Raw genomic sequence first — 16890 nt, forward strand, 5'->3', positions numbered from 1 at the left:
ATTCAGAAATTCTCTACGATGTTCTTCTAAGGAAATTATTAGTCACACAAAGATTTATGTACAAAGATATCCCTGCATTATTATACAGATATCCCCTGCTTTGAGAAAGTTCGCTTTATGCCACTTTGCTTTTACAAAAGACTTACATTACTAGGTGTCTTCACTAGCAGAAAAGATATCTGAATATTTTCACTTTTGCGAAAAAAGTCAAAAAGCGAAAATGGCAGTCAGCATTTGTCTTGCATCGAGACGAGCAGTTATAGAGGCAGCGCACCCAGAGCGTTGAGAGTGGCACCCCCAAGCTCCTTGCCTGGGAACTACACTTAGCATCTTAGCATCAGGTCGCCACAGCTTTGAATTGTGTCTGTGAATGTCTGTGCTTTATCTCGATTTGCTTTGTATATCTGTTAGCAAGATGTGTCCTAAGGTAATTGCTTCTTCACTTTACACCATTTTGGCTTATGAAAGCCCTCAGAGGAATGTTCTACTTTCCAATAGCAAAGAAAACCTGTATATGACAGATAAATTAATCTAATCACAAGAACATAGTTAAATAAATTAAAGTAAAACACATCATTGGGAATGTTTTGTAGGCAATAAAATGATTTTGAAGAACATTTGTGACAGGATAAAAAATCATAATATTAAAGAAAAATTAGAAGACCATCTATAAACTGACCTTAGTTTCCTTCAAGTAAAACAAAAAATAAGCATATGTTTCTGTTGGTATATCTGTACCTCAAATGAGAAAAACATCAGTGTCTCTTGGTTTTTGCAAAAGGTATACTTATGGGTAGCAAGATAAGAGAAAATTCTGATTCTACAGTGAGCATATATTTCTTTTATAATCAGAAGGCTTAAAATTAGATTTCATGGGAAACTTAAATACCACTATTCCTTTGAATCTGAACCCTATAACTTATTCCGTAAGGAAAATGATTAATAAGAGAAGGATCCTTCTTACCCTGAGGGCAATACAAAAAGAATAAATGGTATTGCCATACCAAAAGGAATGAACACTCGAAGATTTAGAAAGGTACCAGATGCCTATTCCTTTGAAACTTCATATGTAAGTAAAACTTTCGAGTTGAAAAGTAGTAGAGTTTGTGATCTGTAAGTACCTGAGAGATAGCAGTTCCACACTTGGGAGTTGCTTTCTGGAAATAGAGTTTGCTAGATATTGAATAAGTGCCACAGATGAAACAGATGTGGAGGCACTGAAGGTGAGAGTGACATTCTGAATCAGGCTGCAAGATTTTAGGCTGTCCGATGTCTTTATCATTATTTAACTCAGTAAATAGAACAAATGAGCTGTCAGTTAAGGCTAGAATACTACAACCACTGCAGATAAGTGAATTTAAGTGATTTGCTGGTATTTCTTCTGTTAAACGAGAATTCACATAACTTTGCTAAATTGTCGTTGAGAAATTATCTTTTGAGCTCTTCTTTGAAGAAATTGTTGTTTGTTGTACAGTTTCCACATATTCCAGTATGTGCCTCACTAGCTTATGGTTACTAGGGTCAAAGCTGTGGTACTGCCTTTTAAGAAAAATTGCCTTATAATGAGGTCATTTGGGGACTTCAATAACGAATTCCCCTTGAAGGGATTCCCAGCAATTTTCTCCTGTGCTAAGTAGCAAAATAAAAATCATGAACAAATTTCCAAAATGCTGATTTTCCATTTGTAAGATATGACCAAAGCTCAATTCAAATTTCACATCTAGTGCCAAACCCTTTTTGATTGGTATCAACTGCGTCTTCCTAGGTGTTCCCCACACAAGCTAGATTGAACAGTAATCCTATCATGCACCTATTTCAGTCTCTTTTTTAATATTGTGGTTTGTGGTTTGGGCATCACAATGAGACTGTGATCACTGGAAAGGCAATAACCAACAGCTAAAGAAGATAAACATGGAGATGTCTTTAACTGTAAAATATAAGGAAATTGACTTGCTCAGAGCAGCTGCACAAAGCAGGAGCTGGCACACCCACCCAAGTGGAAAGGTGAAGTTTCCTTGGACCCTACTGGCTTCCTTACAGAGACACATGTCTACCCAAGACAATGCCCATGTGGAGTGAGGATTCCACCTGGCCTGAGAGAAACCTTTATTTTCTTAATGAGGGAGGGTGTCATTTTACCCTCTTACTACTGTATGGCTTCTAACCTATGCAAGTGTAAAAAACACTTCCCAGGCATCCTCTATTTAAAAAACAAAAAAACAATAAAACTAAACCTTGTGAAGACATTTACTCAAAAACCATGATTATGTTTTTATCTGAGTGTCTATCAGTGTCAGACTGAATTTTGTTCAAATTCCATGATTATAAACTGGTTTCCCTGAAGTTTACATTACTCTTCTCTTAGATTGTAAGAACTCTTTGAAGGCAAAGATTATACGTTTTATTGCTTTATGTATTTCCATAGTTACCTTTCAATTTGGGATACATAATTGTTGATCATTTTGTATATACTGAATAAATGCTAAATCACACAAATGCATTATGTGTACCTATGTAGCCCTCACAATTCAAGATTATTCTTAGCTATCTAAAATTCCACTGATGTAATTGGCCACCTTGAATTCCATCACTAAATCCACAATGGACAAAGTGCATCCATATTTTATAGATTCTAGGGTCTATACTGCATCATAGAAACACTGGACATATATGTTTACTTTTTCATATCACTGCATATAAAGAAAACATAAATTTCCCATAGAATATTTTCAGAAACAGAAGAGAAAGGCATTTAGTGTTATAATTTTTTTAATTGTAGTATTTATTGCTAACTAATTTCAGCTTTATTTGATTTATTATTAAGTACTATCTGATCTATCTTAAACACACAGAGAACAGGAAGGAAAAGCTAATATAATCATTACGAAGTTAAAACTTTAGGGAAACTTTACTCCAAACAAGAGGGAATTGTTTAATCACTAAATTAATTTGGTTATATTACATAACTAGCTCTTGCCCTTACTAATTTCCTGTGATTAGAAAACAGTATTCATATTATGAAAGAAATATCAATTTAATTCAATCACACATTATGCTTTGGGTAATTTAAAGAGACATCACCTAAACACTATAGATTTTTTTTTTTTAGAATTTAATTTTATTTATTTTTTTATACAGCAGGTTCTTATTAGTCATCAATTTTATACACATCAGTGTATACATGTCAATCCCAATCTCCCAATTCATCACACCACCACGCCCACCCCCCACCTCTTTTGCTTAGTGTCCATACATTTGTTCTCTACATCTGTGTCTCAATTTCTGTCCTGCAAACCGGTTTATCTGTATCATTTTTCTAGGTTCCACATAGATGTTTTAATATATGACATTTCTTTTTCTCTTTCTGACTTACTTCACTCTGTATGACAGTCTCTAGATCCATCCATGTCTCTACAAATGACCCAATTTCATTCCTTTTTATGGCTGAGTAATATTCCATTGTATATATGTACCACTACTTCTTTATCTATTCGTCTGTTGATGGGCATTTAGGTTTCTTCTGTGACCTGGCTATTGTAAATAGTGCTGCAGTGAACATTGGGGTGCATGTGTCTTTTTTAATTATGGTTTTCTCTGGGTATATGCCCAGTAGTGGGATTGCTGGGTCATATGGTAATTCTATTTTTAGTTTTTTAAGGAACCACCATACTGTTCTCCATAGTGGCTGTATCAATTTACATTCCCAGCAACAGTACAAGAGGGTTCCCTTTTCTCCACACCCTCTCCAGCATTTGTTGCTTGTAGATTTTCTGATGATGCCCATTCTAACTGGTGTGAGGTGATACCTCATTGTAGTTTTGATTTGCATTTCTCTAATAATTAGTGATGTTGAGCAGCTTTTCATGTGCTTCTTGGCCATCTGTATGTCTTCTTTGGAGAAATGTCTATTTACGTCTTCTGCCCATTTTTGGATTAGGTTGTTTGTTTCTCTAATATTGAGCTGCATGAGCTCTTTATATATTTTGGAGATTAATCCTTTGCCCATTGATTTGTTTACAAATATTTTCTCTCATTTTGAGGGTTGTCTTTTCGTCTGGTTTATGGTTTCCTTTGCTGTGTAAAAGCTTTGAAGTTTCATTAGGTCCCATTTGTTTATTTTTCTTTTTATTTCCATTACTCTAGGAGGTGGATCAAAACAGATCTTGCTGTGATTTATGTCAAAGAGTGTTCTTCCTATGTTTTCCTCTAAGAGTTTTATAGTGTCCGGTCTTACATTTCGGTCTCTAATCCATTTTGAGTTTATTTTTGTGTATGGTGTTAGGGAGTGTTCTAATTTCATTCTTTTATATGTAGCTGTCCAGTTTTCCCAGCACCACTTATTGAAGAGACTGTCTTTTATCCATTGTATATCCTTGCCTCCTTTGTCATAGATTAGTTGACCATAGGTGCATGGGTTTATCTCTGGGCTTTCTATCTTGTTCCATTGATCTATGTTTCTGTTTTTGTGTCAGTACCATATTGTCTTGATTACTGTAGCTTTGTAATATCGTCTGAAGTCAGGGAGTCTGATTCCTCCAGCTCCGTTTTTTTCCCTCAAGACTGCTTTTGCTATTCGGGGTCTTTTGTGTCTCTGTACAAATTTTAAGATATTTTGTTCTAGTTCCTTAAAAAATGCCATTGGTAATTTGATAGGGATTGCATTGAATCTGTAGATTGCTTTGGGTAGTATAGTCATTTTCACAATGTTGATTCTTCCAATCCAAGAACATGGTATATCTCTCCATCTGTTGGTATCATCTGCAATTTCTTTCATCAGTGTCTTATAGTTTTCTACATACAGGTCTTTTGTCTCCCTAGATAGGTTTATTCCTAGGTATATTATTCTTTTTGTTGCAATGGTAAATGGGAGTGTTTCCATAATTACTCTTTCAGATTTTTCATCATTAGTGCATAGGAATGCAAGAATTTTCTGTGCATTAATTTTGTATCCTGCAACTTTACCAAATTATTGATTAGCTCTAGTAGTTTTCTGGTGACATCTTTAGGATTCTCTGTGTATAGTATCATGTCACCTGCAAACAGTGACAGTTTTACTTCTTCATTTCCAATTTGTATTCCTTTTATTTCTTTTTCTTCTCTGATTGCCATGGCTAGGACTTCAAAAACTATGTTGAATAATAGGGGTTAGAGTGGACATCCTTGTCTTGTTCCTGATCTTAGGGGAAATGCTTTCAGTTTTTCACCATTGAGAATGATGTTTGCTGTGGCTTTGTCGTATATGGTCTTTATTTTGTTGAGGTAGGTTCCCTCTATGCCCACTTTCTGGAGAGTTTTTATCATAAATGGGTGTTGAATTTTGTCAAAAGATTTTCTGCATCCATTGAGATGATCATATGGTTTTTATTCTTCAGTTTGTTAATATGGTGTATCACATTGATTGATTTGCGTATATTGAAGAATCCTTGCATCCCTGGGAGAAATCCCACTTGATCATGGTGTATGATCCTTTTAATGTGTTGTTCTATTCTTTTTGCTAGTATTTTGTTGAGGATTCTTGCATCTATATTCATCAGTGATATTGGTCTGTAATTTTCTTTTTTTGTAGTATCTTTGTCTGGTTTTGGTATCAGGGTGATGGTGGCCTCATAGAATGAATTTGTGAGTGTTCCTTCCTCTACAATATTTTGGAAGAGTTTGAGAAGGATGGGTGTTAGCTCTTCTCTAAATGTTTGATAGAATTCACCTGTGAAGCCATCTGGTCCTGGACTTTTGTTTGTTGGAAGACTTTTAATCACAGTTTCAATTTCATTACTTGTGATTTGTCTGTTCATATTTTCTATTTCATCCTGGTTCAGTCTTGGAAGGTTATACCTTTCTAAGAATTTGTCCATTTCTTCCAGGTTGCCATTTTATTGGCATAGAGTTGTTTGTAGTAGTCTCTTAGGATGCTTTGTATTTCTGTGGTGTCTGTTGTAACTTCTACTTTTTCATTTCTAATTTTATTGATTTGAGTCCTCTCCCTCTTTTTCTTGATGAGTCTGGCTAATGGTTTATCAATTTTGTTTATCTTGTCAAAGAACCACCTTTTAGTTTTATTAGTTTTGCTATTGTTTTCTTTGTTTCTATTTCATTTATTTCTGCTCTGATCTTTATGATTTCTTTCCTTCTGCTAACTTAGGGTTTTGTTTGTTCTTCTTTCTCTAATTCCTTTAGGTGTAAGTTTAGATGGTTTATTTGTGATTTTTCTTGTTTCTTGAGGTAGGCTTGTATAGCTGTAAACTTCCCTCTTAGAACTGCTGTTGCTGCATTTCATAGGTTTTGGATGTCATGTTTTCATTGTCATTTGTCTGTAGGTATTTCTTGATTTCCTCTTTGATTTCTTCCGTGATCACCTGGTTATTTAGTACTATATTGTTTAGCCTCCATGTGTTTGTATTTTTTACTTTTTTCCCTGTAATTGGTTTCTAATCTCATAGCATTGTGGTCAGAAAAGATGCTGAATATGATTTCAATATCCTTAAATTTACTGAGGCTTGATTTGTGACCCAAGATGTGATCTATCCTGGAGAATGTTCCATGTGCACTTGAGTAGAAGGTGTAATCTGCTGTTTTTGGATGGAATGTTCTATAAATAACAATTAAATCTATTAGGTCTATTGTGTCATTTAAAGCTTGTGTTTCTTTATTAATTTTCTGTTTGGATGATCTGTCCATTGGTGTAAGTGAGGTGTTAAAGTCCCCCACTATTATTGTGTCACTGTTGATTTCCTCTTTTATAGCTGTTAGCAGTTGCCTTATGTATTGAGGTGCTCCAATCTTGGGTGCATTTATATTTATAATTGTTATATCTTCTTCTTGGATTGATCCCTTGATCATTATGTAGTGTCTTTCCTTGTCTCTTGTAATATTCTTTATTTTAAAGTATATTTTATCTGATATAAGTATTGCTACTCCAGCTTTCTTTTGATTTCCATTTGCATGGAATATTTTTTTCCATCCCCTCACTTTTAGTCTGTATGTGTTCCTAGGTCTGAAGTTGGTCTCTTGTAGACAGCATATATGTTGGTCTTGTTTTTGTATTCATTCAGTAAGTCTGTGTCTTTTGGTTGGAGCATTTAGTCCACTCACGTTTAAGGTGATTATCGATATGTATGTTCCTATTACCATTTTCTTAATCGTTTTGGGTTTGTTTTTGTAGGTCCTTTTCTACTCTTGTGTTTCCCACTTAGAGAAGTTCCTTTAGCATTTGTTGTTGAGCTGGTTTGGTGGTGCTGAATTCTCTTAGATTTTCCTTGTCTCTAAAGCTTTTGATTTCTCCATTGAATCTGAATGAGATCCATGCCGGGTAGAGTAATCTTGGTTGTAGGTTCTTCTCTTTCATCACTTTAAGTATATCATGCCACTCCCTTCTGGCTTGCAGAGTTTCTGCTTAGAAATCAGCTGTTAACCTTATGGGACTTCCTTTGTATGTTATTTGTCGTTTTTCCCTTGTTGCTTTCAATAATTTTTCTTTGGCTTTAATTTTTGCCAATTTGATTACTATGTGTCTTGGTGTGTTTCTCCTTGGGTTTATCCTGTTTGGGATTCTCTGTGCTTCCTGGACTTGGGTGGCTATTTCCTTTCTCATGTTAGGGAATTTTTCAACTATAATCTCTTCAAATATTTTCTCTGGTCCTTTCTCTCTCTCTTCTCCTTCTGGGACCCCTATAATGTGAATGTTGTTGCATTTAATGTTGTCCCAGAAGTCTCTTAGGCTTTCTTTATTTCTTTTCATTCTTTTTTCTTTATTCTCTTCTGCAGCAGTGAATTCCACCAATCTGTCTTCCAGGTCACTAATCCGTTTTTCTGCCTCAGGTATTCTGCTATTGATTCCTTCTAGTGTATTTTTCATTTCAATTATTGTATTGTTCATGTCTGTTTGTTCTTAAATTCTTCTAGGTCTTTGTTAAACATTTCTTGCATCTTCTCGATCTCTGCCTCCATTCCTTTTCCAAGGTCCTGGATCAGCTTCACTATCATTATTCTGAATTCTTTTTCTGGAATGTTGCCTATCTCCACTTCATTTAGTTGTTTTTCTGGGGTTTTACCTTGTTCCTTCATCTGGTACATAGCCTTCTGCCTTTTCATCTTGTCTTTCTATGAATATGGTTTTTGTTCCACAGGCTGCAGGATTGTAGTTTTTCTTGCTTCTGCTGTCTGCCCTCTAAATACTATAGGTTTTTAAAAATTTTTGACAATAGTGAAAAATGTATATACGAGAACAGTAAGAAGCTCTCTCTCTTTTTTTTTTTTTTTTTGCAGTAAAAGCATATATACTTCCCAGATTAAGGTGTAACAACTTTCATGATCTATCTGTGCATATAACTGAGCATTAATATTCAGAAGAAGATAAAGTTCTCCAAATTTGAAATCATTATGACATCAAATCTAAACACAGTGTACCTAAAAAGGAGTGATAGAAATAATTTAGAGCTATGTTTCTTTTTTACCCTGTAAGTATGTGTATTTTTCATTCTTATGTAGAGAACACTAGAAATGCAATGCTGTTAAATTTTTTTTCTTACATCAGTAAGAAAAGTACTACAGTTTAGATGTCATACTTTGGTGCTTTAAAAATGGTGAATTTCATCCTCTGCACATCCTTTCTTACTCCTGCAGCTAAAACACTGTAAAGTTTACACATAGTACACTTCTTGAAGAAAGTGCTGAGTTGAGACATAGAATCTATGTGACTCAGGCTCTATCAGACTGTCCTCTGCCATAGATGAAGACAACCAAATGGAAATGATGCACATTATTTATAAATTATTAACCAGTTTTAAATATGCTTCACATGACTAGCTTCACTGAGGGGTTACATCAATCCTTGCAAGCTTCATAAAACAGTAGCAGGCTAAAGTTGTACAATTAACATTAATTCTTTTCAAAGAGAGGACAGCCTTAGCAATTACCTTGAGAAAGATCAGATATCAAATTTCTTTATGCTGACTTTGATGCCAAATTAAGTCACACTGTGGGCATGGATATTGTATGACTTCTGCTCTTTCTGTGCACAGGGTCATCAGTAGATGGTGGCACTCTTTGCTCCTCTGACTTATGAGCCAGTGATTAAGCATTAATATTCTTCAGAGCATCACATATCACTTGCTGCTATAGTTTACTTATATTTATAAGAGTTTAAATAAATATTTAAAATCAAACTAGAACTATAGGAAATAAATGAATCTATATAAAGACCTGTCATTTCATAAATTTTTGCTTTTGCTTACCCTTGTTTGGCTATAAAAATTAACAGCACTGTATGGATAATGGACAGAAAACATTCAAATACAGAATCCAATAGTGATGGTCTCGTTTTATCATTAAGATTTTAAGTGCTTTAAGTTCCTGGTACATATGTTTTTCACACTTAGTAATAGAGATAGAATTCTGAAGTATGGTTGGTACCAGAAAATTCAGGAAATTTCATATATGGTAAGAGATTAAATATTTTAAAATGTATCCTTTATCATATTGACGTTTTCATCTTTATTTATTCATAAATATAGCCATAAAATTCTAGTCCTGCTAATTCTAATCCATTATTTTTGAATATTATTTACATTCAATAGCAATGTTACACCTATAAACTGACCTTTTAATTAATGAAAAAACGGTGCTAGTAGTTCCAAGACTGAAGTGGTGGCAATGTCATTCTGACTTAATAGACTACAATTTTATTAAATAATATAAGTGCAGTTGTCCTGGGTCAGATAATATTCAGGGTCATTTTATTAGGAAATATTTAATGAAGGTATTAATATTTACTCATACCCAACCTCCAGCTGGAATCCCATGGTGTGAGAGCACCAGGTTAATTGAGTTTTATCACAAAATCTCTAGACCACTTAATAACTGTAATGCACATTCCCTAAGGTCTGATCTATGAGAAGTGGAAAAATAGAAGAAAAAATGATTAATGTATAACTAGATTCTGCCGACACTTTCAGCATAGATATTCATTAAAAGTTTGAGCAACTGATGAAGATTTCTCCGGAAAGAAATTATGAGTCACTTTTCCTTCCAAACCCGGGACAGGAATAGGGAAAAAAGATAGATAAGTATTGATTTATCCACTATAAACACAAGAATTTATAGGCTTTGAGTTTTCTGTAGATCTATGTTTTCCATCAGGGGCCACAATTTTTTCTTAGGAACTTACTCGTGGGAATTTATCTGTCAGGGTAATAGAAGTCTCACTATTCCTCTTTCATTTTTCACGCTTTTAATTCCTCAGAGTAAAGTGAGTATTAAAATTTGGTATTTATACTTTCATTTTGTAACCCAATCAAATCTGGAAGGAGTAAGCCCAATATTCAATTACATCCAACAAATGGGAATGCAGATTGGTGCAGCCACTATGAAACACTAAATTGAAAAGATATATGCACCCTTCTGCTTACTGAAGCATTATTTACAATAGCCAAGATATGGAAACAACTTAAGTGCCCATCAAGAGATGAATGGATAGAGAAGATATGATGTGATATATATATATATATATATATATATATATATATATATATATATATATATATGAATATTACTCAGCCCTAAAAGAGAATGAAATTTTGCCATTTGTGACAACATGGATGGACCTAGAGGATATTATGCTAAGTGAAATATGGCAGAAAGAGAAAGACAGACACTGTGTGATTTCACTTATATGCAGAATCTAAAAAATAAATGAAAAAATGATCAAGCATAACCAAAAAGAAACAGAGTCATAGGTACAGAGGAAAAATAGGTGGTTGCCAGAGGGGAGGGAGATAGGGGGAGGAGAGAAATAGGTAAGGAAGATTAAGAAGCATAAACTTTCAATTAAAAAATAAATGAGTCACAGGTATGAAATGCACTGTGCGGGAAATATAGCCAATAGTTATGTAATATCTTTGTATGGTGACAGATGACAGCTAGACTTATCATGGTGATCATTTTGAAATATATAGAAATATTGAATCACTATCTCATCTACCAGGAACTAACAGTATTGAAGGTCAGTTATACTTCAAAACCAACCAAACAAACAAAGAAACAAACTGATAAAAAAGGAGATCAGATTTGTGGTTACCAGAGGTGGTAGGTTGGGGGAGGGGAAATTGGATGAAGGTGATCAAAAAGTACAAACTTCTGGTTATAAGATAAATAAGTACTAGGGATGGAATGTACAACACTATAAAGATAATGAACACTGCTGTATGTTATAAATGAAAGTTGTTAAGGGAGTAAATCCTGAGTTTTCATCACAAGGAAAAAATTTTTTTTCTATTTATATGATGTTGTATCTATATGAGATGATGGGTGCCCACTAAACCCATTGTGGGGATCATCTCATGGTGTATTAAGTGAAAACATTATGTTGTACACCTTAAAATTATACAGTGCTGCATGTTAATTATATCTCAATAAAACTGGAAAAAATTTATGTCCACCAGAAAGTAGTACAGGGTGTTAACTAAAGTGCAGATTATATATATATATATATCTCATATGTTAAAAAGTGCAGATAATATATTTATCATATATTGAGTTCTTACTGTGAACCAGGTAAAGCTCTAAAGTTCTAAGGGCTTTATGTGTATTGCTTTATTTAATCTCTACAACAACCTATGAGGGAAGTACTATTGTTATCCCCCATTCTAAAGACAAGGAAATTGGGGCACAGAGCCATTCATGTCTTGCCCAAAGCCACAGAGCTGCTTTGAGGTAGAGTCCAGATTCAATGAGGCCATCTAACTTTGGAGCCTATACTGCAGATAGGTTTACTGACAGATCCAAAATTCTCATTCAATAAAACGAGTGGCCAAGGTGTAGGAGGAAGATGTACACACCACAGCCAAGAGAAGAGATTTTGTTCCCAGTAACTCAGTCATGATATCAGCAAAGAAAACTAAATGTTGTTGGCAAGCTTCTTCCCAGGGCACTCTGCTTTCTTTGTTTTCCTTTTTCTTCATTATATGTATCATAGTTCTTAGTTTTATATATTTTAAGAATAATTTTGTTTGTTTATTTAATGTTCCTCTATTAATACTTTACTCAAGTGTAATCTTCTACCAATACTCCCAGATTGTAAATTCCATGAAGTCAGGAACTGCATGTGATTTACTTGCAACTGTATCCCCACTTCCCAACGCTTAGTAGAAATTCAATGAAGAAATGTTGAAAAAGTCAATGAATGCTGAGTGAGAAAAGAGTGAATTTGGGAGAAAATGATGTTTGAGCTTGCTGAAAGCAAGCAAGGAGTTATGTGTGGAAGGAATTCAGTCCAGAGGCCACTGGATTGTCACTTAGTATTTATATTTCACTAAGCTTCTTTGAAATCCTGGGCTCAGAATTTAGACCCAACCTACTCTCCTATTTCTTAAATAACAATTCTTGAAGTGATGACTAAAAACAGATTCTGAACCCTGAGTCATATTTACCAAATGATCTATTTTGAGAGATGTCTTTTAGGACAGAGGTCAGGAAATTTTTAGGAGCTGAGGCAGAACCACTAAAGGAGAGTGAGCAAAGAGACATTACTTAGAAGAAGGAGTTAAGAGTAGGAAATATCGGAATATCAAAGACTTGGAGCTGGGTCCAAGTAACTGAGACTAGAGTAAACATGGAATTCATCTGGGAAGGAGTTGATGTTCATGAACAAGAGCATTTAAGAGCTAGTGTAAATGGAGAAGATTTTTTTTTTTTATAGTACACCAACATTTAGAAGTTGAAGAGACAAAGAAGAACTAGGCAAGGAAATAAGGAGTATCCAAGGAAATAGGAATAAAAACATGAGATTGTAGTATCCCGGAATCACATGAAGAAAATATTTAAAGAAAAAAGGAATGGTTAGCCATGTTGCACACAGCTGATAGGCCTAGTAGAGTGATAATTGATCCTTACATTTAGCAGTGACCTGGTCACTATTAACTTGGAAGAGAGTCTTTACTGTGGAGTGGTACAGGCAAGGCTGCTTGGAATAGGCTCAAGGGAGAAGGGGAGGAGATGAATTGAACACAGTGACCATCCTTAGCTCTCCTCAAGAAGTCTTGATGTAAAGGAAAATAAGTGGAAGAAATGGTAGGTCAAGGTGGCCTTTTTAAGGTTAGAGGAATTTCTGTACAGTTATGGGAACGATCTAACAGGGAGATGATGATTGATGCTGAAGGAGAGACAGAGGGGAATTTCTAGATCGATGCCCTTCAGGAGTCAAGATAGGATGGAATGAGATTCAATGCACACAACTGGCCTTTAATAGGTGCACAGACTATTTATCCATAGCATATCAGTGAATGCAAGGCAGGGTATATGAGTGTACATACAGGTGGTGGGAGCATGTGAAGGACACTTTCTTCTGATTTCTTCTAATTTCTCAGTGAAACAGAAAGCACCATCATCAGGAGATCCAACAAGATGTGGAGCTTGAGGACAGAAGATAAGATGTAAATATAAAAGTCCTGTAATTGAAACACCATTTCCCATTTATTTATGCTAATATATCTATTTTCCAGAGCTGAGGATCCCCAGAACTTGGATCGCAGAGTGGGAAAATCAGAGATGTCAGAAAAAAAGCCTGGGCAGCTAGAAGGGCATCAGGTAGAAGAACTAAAACTGCCCTTGAGAGAGGGAGACCTCACTGAATTAATAATCAGTTGCTCTCAGACCAGGAGACTAATGGAGGCTACCGGCTAAGTCCAGGGTCTTTACGTCTAATGCAATGGAAGTGACAGCTTAGGGGTTTGAGACTCTCTCCAGAGCCTGGAAATTCCTCTTCAGCTCCTGACTCTGACTCCACTTTCACGTACAACTGTGCATTGTATGTGGAGCAGTAGGACAGCCTTGATACTGCTGGGCATCCCCTCTTTGCAGGGCAGCATCTCCACACTGATCTTTAACACTGTCTACTGCTCTCCCATTTGCTTTGAAAGACTCTCTTCCCTTCCCTTCCCTTCAATGACATTCCACTTTTCTGCTTTTCCTCTTTCCTTTCCAGGTTCCACTACCTCCGCTTTTGTTTGAAATGCTGGTGCTCCTCAGGTTACCATTTTAAACACTCTAGTTCTCATTTTACCTATTTCATTGGCAAATGTATCAATTCTCATAGTTTTTATAACCACCTATTTGGTTACCATTTAATAATCTCTCATGAGCCTTTATGTTTACAGAATTTTATAATCAACATAAATGCGCTAGAAGCACCTCTAGCTCTCTACCTGCCCAAAATTAAATTATTGAGCTTTCATCTCAAGCACGTGCCTTTTCCTGCATTTTTATCCATCTTCTTGTAGCACAGACCATCCTCAGTTTCTTACTTTCCCTTCCTTGCCTGCAATTCAATCTGTCAGTAATTTTATTGATTTCTTTTCCATACAGATGATCACCTTCTCAGTTCTGACTAATCTTTGCTTTTATTACAGTTTTAGGCTCTTGGGTAGTCTTTTTTCCTTTTGTCTTAATCCAAATGGCACTTCAGCCAGAGTGATCCTTCTAAAATGCATATTGTTTTCTTTCCATTTTCTCCTGACATACCAGGCATTTCATCACTGGTCCCTTGCTTACTTATCCAGCCTTACCTCTTCTCTCACCTGTATGCCTCTGACCCTGGGTTCCAGACTATTTTAATCTACCAAGTATGACATGCTGCCTTTCCTTTCCAGTTCTTCTTCATATACTATCTCCTCTTTGTATAGAATATCTTTCTTTTCCTACACAGAGTTTTGCTGAGCTAATCACTAACAGGCTTTCAGGGCTCAGTTTGGATAGTATTTCAAACTGAAAATCATTTTCTGATGTCCCTAGGCTGAATGAGAGGATTCTTCAGCTGTGGATGAGAGTCCATAGGTTCCTGAATTTACTTTTCTCTCACACTAAAGTTACACACATAGTTACCTTTCTTCTCCACTAGATCATAAGCTCCTTGAAGGCTGATGCAACACAATTTTCCCTCAGAATCCATGGGGCAATGGTTCCAAGACTCCTCTGGATACCAAGATCCGAGGATGCTCAAGGCCCTTGTATAAAATGGCTTAGTATTTACATATAACCCACACACATCCTCCTGAATACTTTAAATCATCTCTAGATTATTTATAATACCTAGTACAATGTAAATATTATATAAATAGTTGTTGGTGTGCAGCAAATTCAAGTTTTGCTTTTTGGAACTTCCTGGAAAATTTTTTCCCTGAATATTTTTGATTTGTGGTTGGTTGAATCTGTGGATGCAGAATCTGCAGATATGAAGAGACAACTATATTTGTTCATCCTTGTATCCCTCGCACTTATCCCCTACTGAGTTCTCATTACACACTTTTTGAATACATGAATGAATGAATAAATTGTTAGATTTCTAGTAGCAGCTTTGGAGTCACTTTAATTGATGAAAAAGTAATTTCTATTGCAACAGATGCAACTGATTACATAACAAATGAAATCCTGTTGTGAAATACAACAACCAAATCCTAATTTGGTTCATCTCTAATTACATGGAGTGTCATAAGCCAATTATTGTACCACTTGGACAGTATGCATTTTATTTATATATATATATATATATGTTTTACAAGCATGATCCTGGCTTTTTTGAACCTCATTATGGCCCTTCTAGCTTTCCATTGATTATCCTTATCTAGCTTTAAGAACTATAAGCCACATTCTCATACTCCATTTTAATTTTAAACACTAGCATGGGACAGTTCTTTTTTTCTTTCTTATATGAGCAAGGTAGGCAGCTAAAACAAAAGCAACAGACTGCACAGAGAAATGAGTAGGTTCAGAGACTACAACTACAAACTACCTTAAAGGAAACTCATTCTCTTTTCATTACCTTACACCTCTAGGTGCCAAAACTTGCATTTAATTTCAGGTTTTAAAAGAGATTTTATGTCTACCCATAATCTGTTCTCATATAGTTTGCCCAGGAGAGCTTAGCTATTTTCAGTTAAAATTGATCCACCTTTACCAGACTTGTGGTTGAACACAAAGACTAAAGGACATGAATCTCTTAACAGCTCCTGATGGGATTGGACTACACATATCATGCTCATTTTAAAGGTGGAGTGCATCTAAAAATATACCTTTTTGAGTTTCAGAGAAATCATATTTACAATTTCACAGAACAGAAAATGTTAAATTTAGTTTGATGCTTAACACCTAAAGGGTTATTTTCAAATCACAGAAATGCTTCATGCATTCCAAAATATCTCTATGAGACAGGATAATGATTCTAAATAATCTTAATTGTGAGAAAGCTTACTCACAAATATAAATTATTTTTTATCCAAAATTAAATTAACATCCATTAAGTTGAAATGTCAAATACTCTGACCAAAAATGTCTGACTCCTAAAAGTATTTCCAAAATCAACGAATTGTCGAATACAGCTGATATTAGATATAGAAAAAATCCAATTCTTAATTGTTTTTTAGAATTCATCATAATTAGTTTGTGTTTTTAATCGTTTGATATATACACCAAACTGACTTCCCTGTGGTCATAAAGGAGAGTCAGTACAATCTACTTCAGGCACTATGCATATCTTTTCTAATGAAAAATCTTGGAAATTAAAGTAAAATATGGGCAATACATTTCTCAATAATCATTAAAGGTAGGGATTTCATAATAGTATTCCTACTTAATAATATTTTTATATAGATTATATATAACAAACTCTACAAAACAAATTCCATCTATTTTTTTTTACATTCCATAATGAATTTGACTGCTTTTCAAGAACATGAGGCATAACTTACAGTCTAGTGCAAATATATATGCTTCATTAGACACATTTCCTACTATATGATAAATTTTAGGTGATGAAGATCCAATTTATATTTGTAGAATGTAATTGATAATGCTGTTTTCCTCTTTTTCTCATTTTTAAATAATAAAGAACTGATTTAATGTGTG

The 16890-nt window shown here is 34.9% G+C and overlaps 1 protein-coding gene across 1 annotated transcript in view; it reads left to right on the forward strand.

The window, feature by feature from the left end:
- The window catches only part of CNTN5 (contactin 5), a 1371764-nt gene that overhangs the window by 823279 nt on the left and 531595 nt on the right, over positions 1 to 16890 (forward strand). The gene's annotated exons all lie outside the window — the stretch shown is intronic.

The sequence above is a fragment of the Balaenoptera borealis genome (genome assembly GCF_965194805.1).
Source record: "Balaenoptera borealis genome assembly, chromosome: 11".
Classification (NCBI taxonomy): Eukaryota; Metazoa; Chordata; class Mammalia; order Artiodactyla; family Balaenopteridae; genus Balaenoptera; species Balaenoptera borealis.